The 8,401-nt window shown below is 44.4% G+C and overlaps 1 protein-coding gene across 7 annotated transcripts in view; it reads right to left on the reverse strand.

Moving 5' to 3' along the window:
* The window catches only part of PRR5 (proline rich 5), a 91,221-nt gene extending 83,679 nt beyond the window's left edge, over positions 1 to 7,542 (reverse strand). For 2 of the 7 annotated variants that reach the window (XM_030479033.1, XM_030479026.1), the window contains exon 1: positions 7,375 to 7,529. The gene's annotated coding sequence lies outside the window, so the exon portion shown is untranslated. Of the gene's footprint in view, positions 1 to 6,878; positions 7,041 to 7,374 lie in introns of those variants that run through there. The other 5 variants (XM_030479027.1, XM_030479032.1, XM_030479030.1 and 2 more) reach the window with 5 other exon arrangements.
* Between the last annotated feature and the right edge of the window lie 859 nt (positions 7,543 to 8,401).

Consider the following 8,401-nt stretch of genomic DNA (forward strand, 5'->3'; position numbering starts at 1 on the left):
TTTATAGCCAATGTTAAAAACTTGACCCTAAAAACAGAAAGAGTAATTTACTACACATGAGTATGTCAAATATAAACCTTGCATCTTGTTCCTGGCTGGGAATAATATGTTCTTCATATTAAATCTTCTGATAAATTTTGAGAAATCTTTGATGGCTGTAACAAGGTCTACACAGTGCTGTAGATGGCAAAAAATTATTCTCCAACCTGAATTAATGTTTTCTGTCCTGTCTGTATAGCCACAGACGATCCTGGTAGTCATACAAACACATACTTAAGCCTGAGTATCTCCAGGAAATTGTTTAATAATGATAAATGCACAAAAGTCATGCAGAATAAAATGGATAATCGACTCATGCTGGAATTACACATTGCAGAATTAATCTGGGAAGCATGCTGTAATGCCAAATTTGATCCATGCAAGCAAATCTCCCAAGTTTGGGCCAACATCTGACTTCTTATCTGAACTTTCCAAGCTGCTTCTCAGTTATACAAAATTGCCTTGGATATTTTATTGAGAACAAACTCTTTCTCAAATTTTCCAATACTTTCTACCTTCAGGGATGCCAGAATTACCACAAGAATGTCTTTTTCCTGGCACTTTGAATTGGACTGATTCAGATCTCACTGACAGGATACACTACAGGATAATTTATACCAGGAACAACACTTTATTTAGGAGTAGAAGTTTTGTTATGCCAAGCCAACCAAATCATCTGTTAAATCTGATAACATGCTGACAGAGGCCTTTGCCTTATCCTCCAGAGCAAAAATGAACATAAATTTAAACAAAACAAAACAAACAAACCACAAAACCCCACCACCCCACCACAAGGACAGCAAGACAAACAAGCAAAACCATGACCACAAAGTCATGGCAACCACCAGTGCAGCAGTCAGGAACAAATCAAGACTACAGATGTAGTCTGTAATGCCTGCACTTTAAAAAGTAATTGATATTATAAACCCAAGTCATACCTATGAATCAGTGCAGACAACAGTGTGTGTTCCTCTTACAGGGACAATTGGCTGTGAAGTTTACTCACTTGTTAGAATAAATGAACATCACCAAATTCAACCAGTTTGCTGGTATTTCTCTGGATCAGGATATAAGTGCTTTATCAGAGGAAAAGAAGTGGCCCTCCATTCTTCCTGGAGAGAAACTTAACAGAATATTTTACAGAAAGAAAAATGAATACAGTGGTGAAAAGAAAACCAGCAGTACTGGCTTACAGAGGGGCTGGATGAGCACGTTCAAGCCGGGTTAATGCACTTTCTGGAAGAACGCTTAACTTCTCTCAGCTTTCTGATTTCCTTTGCAACCAAGACAACAAAATTTCATAGTTTCTTTTCTTCTGACTTTCCACTTCAAATGGACAATGCGGGAAGTAAAAACCTGGTACCAAGTCACCAGATGAGGCAATTCTGGGACTCAGGTTACACTTAATTAAAGGAGAGTCATCCTTAAGCCAGTGTTATAAATGTTTGTCAATGTTTTCCCTGCCTGCCTTCCAATAAACCATTCATGCTGAAGGCAGTCAAACTGTCTCCAATTTTTAAAGCAGCCACCATGAATCAGAATAAAAATATTCCTCCCTATCCAGCAACAACATACCATCATCTTGGAGCACTTATAACTCCACCTGTTCTGCAGTAAAAGCATGTCTAATTTATACAAACTTTGGTTTATTCTGGGAAACAACAAGAAATCCAGTGGAGGAAAAATTATATGCTAAAACATCCAACTACGCAGGAGAGGTACGTTATTGTACTATTCTACTTCACACTATTCAGTGGTCTCTTTAATCAGACTCCTCATGAACTGACCCACCATGTATCCGAAGAGAGGAACAGAGTAGACAGTAACACCATAAAACTAATTAAGTTCAAAATTGCAACCTCTTTATATTCTTGGAACCACATTCTAAAAAAAATACCTTAATCCCAAAGAAATTGACTAAATCCAAACATAAGCAAACATGAGCTCTTGGACTGAGGAACTGCTGGAGCTGATCCAAAGCAGCAGGCTCTGACTGCGGTGCATTCTGGATCACAGCCCTCGGCCCTTCTAATCTTTTTGTCCATCACCTACCACTTCAGCATAGCTGTGCACACTTTTGAAGTTGCTCTTCACATTTTGGCAAGTACAGTGTTGTGTCTACTACAGGAGTCAGCAAAGGAAAAGGTAACTACTGTCAAAGAACATTCATTTTTGCTGATAATGGCTGGAACTTAAAGCAGGAAAACACTCCAAGCCTGTTGCTTTCTAGCTTTTCCTCAAAAGGAGAATTCAACATGGGTCCAAAGACTCACATGAACAGAGTCAACGTAAACTGAGGAATATTTGTAACCCGACCTGCTGTGCTCACCACAGGAGACATCTTCCATCACTTCCCTCCTCCCATCCTCCCTCTCTGCATGATCAGAAAGGCATACGAGATGCTATAGCATTTGTTTTACAGCATAACTGCACCCATGACAGTTGCCGGCAAGATAAGCATTCAGTTATTTCCTGGATCACATGCTATAGATGGAAAAAGATCTCTGAATTCATCCAGTCCATCTCTCTCCCTACAGGCATCTAATCCAAGCTAGCAGAGGATGACTCTGTCCCTTCCAGCAGACCACACAGGGTTGTTGAGAAGTTGATTCCCAGCAGAGGAGCTGGCCTGCTAACTAAAGAGCCTCATTTCCAAAACCTCCACCCTAATCACCAGGCACAGTTCAGCCAGAGGAGATGTGACCCTGAGCTGCCAGCCTTACAGAACATTTTCCAGAGCTCTCTATGAGCTGTACAAACCCCCAACCAACAATGCTACCAGCATTTTTTCATGAAAGATTCTTTAGCTTCATTACATCAGGATGCTTTTTTTGATGTTCAAGCTATCTTCTCTTTTGCAGCCCTTTAAAACTATAGTTGCACCCTCTTGCAAATGCCAAGTGATTATCTCTTGAGCATCCCCCACCTGAAATTTTTGGTATCTTTTCTTCTTGGTAACCTATCTATATTCAGCATTTTTAATAATTCCTTAGAAATCAGTCCCTTTGCTCTCCTAAATGGCTCTCCCTTCACTCTCAAACTTTCAAAGGGCAGGTGTCCTATATTTAAGCCAGGGAGTCAGATGCATCCATGCTGCACATGTAAAGCCTCTTATTCTTCCATTCGTAACCAGGATATCACAGATAACCCAGCTGCCTTGTTTCACTGCTTCACTGCAGCAGCAAGGCCTGACCACAGACCCTTGATCTGTTCCAGTCCTGTGACTCTGCATGTGCTCTTTCACACCCAGTACACACGTTAACCTATCATTCATTTTATTTTCCTGCTTCCATCCCTCAGTATCCTCAGATTGTTCTGCACTGTCAGGTCTGTCTGCAGTGGGACAGTTCATTGCCAGTAACTGCAGACACCCAAGTTTTATACATAGAATTGTAGAATATATCAAGTTGGAAGGGACCCATATGGATCATCAAGTCCAACTCCCTGCCTCTCTCAGGACAACCTGAAACTAAAACATACAACCAAAAGCATCGTCCAGATGCTCCTTGAATATTGCTTCTGATCTCTGCACCCTACCAGTGTTGTGCTGTCAACTTCAGTGGCCCTTACTGCTATTTGAACTATGGTTGAATATTTTTTCCCAATTTTTGTTCCATTCAAGTATCACAGGCCCAGGAATTCAGCTCAAATATCAGTGCTAACAGGCTTGCACCTCACTTAACACTGTGAATTATGAGGTTTAAAGATGGCAGCGAGAACTAAACCGAAACCAGACCAGAATATAGGTATATTAAGCAGATGAAAAGGTAAAACCCACCGAGCTCTTCTAATGCCTTTCATGTTCCTCCCTCAGTTGTGATCATCCTGGCTCCTACATCACACCATCACTGAGCATAAATACGTTTTATTCTTGTAAAGGAGATGCATCACCAAGTTCTCCAAAGGAGCCGCTGCCTTGTCTGCTTGCAAAAGCAGCATAAAGGGTACCTCTGTGGTGATACCCAATATCTTTCAGATCACAACTGTGCCCCGAACGACTCAACAGCCTCCTCAGCAGATTGAATTTCAGCCTAAGCAACACAAAGGAGTATATTGTGGCTAGCTGATGGGCAGGAAGGATTTGGGGTTTACAGTTCCTGTGAGTCTTCCAGCAGTCACAGAGTAATGTGACAGAAAGTAAACATTTTTCAAGTGAAAATAGCTTGGAATGAAACCAATGTCCTTTTTTTTTTGCTGTACGTGTCTTTGTTTCAGATCCATAATCATTACAAGAAATAATCTTCAACGCAGTTGTCCAAGCAAGGGAATGCCTGGCATCATTATGTGGAGTTTCCCAAGCTAGCTGTCAGGTTTTGTTTAGCATTCTGCACTGGTCCTACAGTTTGGCTCACTTGGAAATTTTAAATGCAAATTTATTTGCAGGATGGCACGAGAGAACAATATCAGAATTTTACCTCACACCACAGCTTCTCACTCAGCTCCATTTGACTCCTTTTTCCTCCCTCTCATACACACAGATTTTGCAACCACTAAAAAAAAAAAAAGACTAAACCAAGAAAATCTTTACCTCTTATTCCTTCCTAAGACTTTCCCTAACCCTTTTGCTTAAACAGACCTAAAGCACAGTTTAAATAATGCTTTATAATTGCCTACGACTCCAACTTGAGATGTAGAGCAGGCAAGCAATTTCTTTAATAGCAGGGAGTAACACCACTTAATTCAAATGATCCCCATACAGTATTTTCCATCTTCCAAGGGCTAGATGTGCACTAGCTAATTAATCACTGTTTTCTCCACACCCCAAACTTGCCAGTCTTGCCCTAATAAACCAGGGGGAAAGAAAACATCACCAAGACATGCTTCTGGACAAGCATTTGTCATGTTCTTCTCTCTTTTGTGCTCAGTGTCCTGGGCACAGATGTAGGCAGATAAATAATTACCAGCTCAAATAATTCAACAGCTCCTTGAGAGGCCATAGCCAGGGCTATCAGAGAGGCAAAATCTTCATTGACCTTAATATGAAGGTATTTATCAGTGATGTTGAAACACTTCAAACACTGTTAAAGGATCAGAACCAGACCTAATCCTTTTCCTTGTAGTACAGGGATGCTCTTGCCCATGTGTGAGACCAGCCACTTGTGTAAATCTAGGCACAACCTGAATACAGCTCAGCAGCTTGCACCAAGCTATGAGAGATCAGGATACATTCTAGGAATTATAGTTCCACTGTGCTCTAATTTTCCCTTTAAAGAACAGCTTTTTGGTTTGCGTTTGTGGTTTATTGTAAAATACACATGCAAGAGTGATACTTTAAAGGAAAAGAAAGAAGTAGGCTATGAGGTTAGCAGGTACAAATGGTCAAAGCCTCTAGCTCTGGACCAATCTACCTTGTTGCAGTTAATATCCATTACAATATTTAACTCTATTGTTGAAGCAGGAAATACTATTTTTAGCCATTACCTATCATTTTTGTCCAAAGATTAAGCACCCCTTACAGTTCTATTACCAATCTTGCATTTTATCATGTGTATTTATGGAGCTGTTCATTAATCCCGCTGGCTCCTACATTAAAAAAAAAATACCCAATTAAAGTAATTTTACTTGCTTGCTTTATTGTGGCTACATTTTACAGCTATAATTCTATCTGCCGCAAAAATTAAAAGGCAGTGCCTCTAGAATGGAAATGGGGGGAGGTACCAATGTAACCCAAGGATCTGATTTTCTGAAGTGCTCAGGGCTTGATTTTCTTAAGTGCTGAAGACTCAGAACTTGGCTTTCACAGATACATTTCCCTCAAGGTCCCCCAAAGAACTCCAGATACAGAAGTCTGAGAACTGAAAAGACAGACCTGAAAACCTAACAATTTACTCTGGAGCCTAAACACAAGCCTAGGAGTGTTCAAAATGTGTCTCTGCCCTGGGTGATGAGCACTTCTGGAAATTCCTCTTACACTGTCTGCTTTGCAGTGTCTTTTTTACTGCGTATCCACTGGGAATATGTCTCAATTCCATATTCCTTCCAGAGTCTTCCCCTAATTAGATCATTAATGAGAAAAAGAAAGATGAAGCATTAAGTCATTTAGTCAATGGTGTGTATCATAAACATGAAATCCTTGTCAATACATGTTTCATAGCAAGCCACATATGAATAATCTACCACAGAGAACCTAGAGTTATATGCAGTATTCATGTGACTCCAAGAACTAAGTTTTAAAGACACGATGCTTTGGCTACAAGAGAAGTTATGAACAAAGAACAGTTTTGAAAGGCAGCACCACAGCTCCGCATCCAACTATGCCCTCAATGCCAAGCGTATCCATTTTTCTATAGCTGGCCTATACTGAACTATTTCTTTTATTCAAATTGGAAGAAAGCTGCCTAATCACCTAATAGTCATCTTCTTCCTAAAAGCTAATAGGTATGCAAGATAGAAGGAAAAGTGTTTATTTTACATGAAGCATCAAAATTTAATGTCAGACCTATGTTTCCACTATTAATCAACATGCTGGTAAAGACAAAACCTGATTGTTTGCTGTAATTTAAAATTAAATGCTTAAAAGTATGCTGGCTGGAAACAACGACCATCACAAAAGCTAAATCATTTCCTCGATCCTTTCTCTAAGAGAGACTCTTGCTGCTTCTACAATATTAAAACACTGGCATACATCCCACTTTATGTATTCTTGAAGAAAATGAAGACACCGGACCTTTACCGACGATCACTTACAAGCTGCTAAAATTCACAGCGACTGCACACACGCACATTGATACGGACAAGCCCATCTTCTGCCAAAGCCATGAGAGATTATACACTTCAGGGTGGAAACATGCAAAATCATTCTGCAAAAAAATTATCTTACTCATGCACACAGATCTTACTTGCGTGAATAAGGCTTAGAGCAGTCAACCCACAGGAATCACATTTAGAGTCAACTCCAGTTACCTGAGATAGCTATTTCAGACTGTAAAAAAAGGAGATGAGTGTCTGCACGAACGCTGATTTCACATTCTCCCAGGGTGCAGATGCTGCGAGCCCGAGGTCTAGAATTAACAGAGAACCCCTAAACATCTACGAAGGCTGCTATTTCATTGCACTTCGCAGGAAGAGACAAAGCCCCCTCGGACCGTGCCCCTGCGGACTCGCCCCTCTCACTACAACCCTCCGACCTCCCTCCGCCGCCCAGCCCTTGGGGGACAACGGGGGTCCCCGGAGCCGCCCCCCAGCCCCCGCCACCGCACCCCCCGCAGCCGCTGCGTCCGCCGGCGGGGGACGGGGACACAGGGACAGACCCGCCTTCCCTTCCCCCAGCTTTCCGGGCGATCCCCGGGCTGGGGCGGCAGCAGCAGCGTCCGTTCCCCGCCGCCCCCCACTCACCGTGCACAAGCCCCGCCGGCGCCGCCGGGGAGGGAGCCGGAGGCCGGGGAGGGTGGTGGGATGGGGTGTCCGGCGGCTCCGCAGCGGAGAGGTACCGGTGCCGGTACTGCCGCCCGGGGCAGCGGCGCGGTGCACAATGCGCGGCCGCGGGAGCCGCGCCGGCGGGGCGGGACCGGGCGGGGCGAGCGGGGCTGGGGCGGGGGGTGTCCGCCCGCCTCGCCGGCGGGAGGGAAGGAGGGAGCCACGGGGAAAGCGGGACCTCAAACCCACCCAGCCCGAACCCAACCAGCCGCACCCCGGTGTGCTGATGGGCAGCCCCTTCCCGCTGCGGCTCTGTGGGCAGGAACTGCTCCCGGTTCCCACCGGCCGGGAGCGGGGCTTGGCCAGCGGCGGCTGGTAGGGGAGCGGCGAGCAGTGTGGGATACCTCCAAACCGAGCTTGTTCTTTCAGCCGCCGAGGTGCTCAGCGGGGCTGAAGCCCGGCTGGTGAGCCCCGTCCTTGCGCCAGCGAGGTGCTGGGGTGCGGCTGCTGGACGGGAAGGAAACGGGGAGCAGTGTGCAGGCAGCAAAGGTGAAGGGGCAGGTGGAGGCAGGTGTTTGATGGAGGCAGGAGTGCAGGTGAGCCTTTCCACCGGTGTCAAGCGAAGGTGTCATTTCTCGAGGAAAGTTGGCGCTGCTCCAGGCACTTCGGTGCTGAAGAAGCTGGAAGCCCACGGGGAAGCACCAGGCCTTGTGCCATCAGCACTCGCATGTGCTGAGGTCCTGGGCCAGCATGGTCTGGAGCATGTAGTCCCAGGCAGGGACAGCAGCACAACCCTGGTAGGCTCAAGTTTGCTTTGTGGCTGTGTACCTGTCAAAACTTGTGGTTTTGCCTGGTCTGTAGCTGGTAGTTTTGATCTGAGTTATGGGATTTAAAGTACACCCTGCAGGGATTTAAACCAAAGGAAGTTTTATACAAATCAGTTTCACTACAACTTTCAGCCACATCAAGTTGCAGCTCATCTGGGGTATCTAGCAGGCATGCTGCT

Source organism: Strigops habroptila, chromosome 3, assembly GCF_004027225.2.
Source record: "Strigops habroptila isolate Jane chromosome 3, bStrHab1.2.pri, whole genome shotgun sequence".
Lineage (NCBI taxonomy): Eukaryota > Metazoa > Chordata > Aves > Psittaciformes > Psittacidae > Strigops > Strigops habroptila.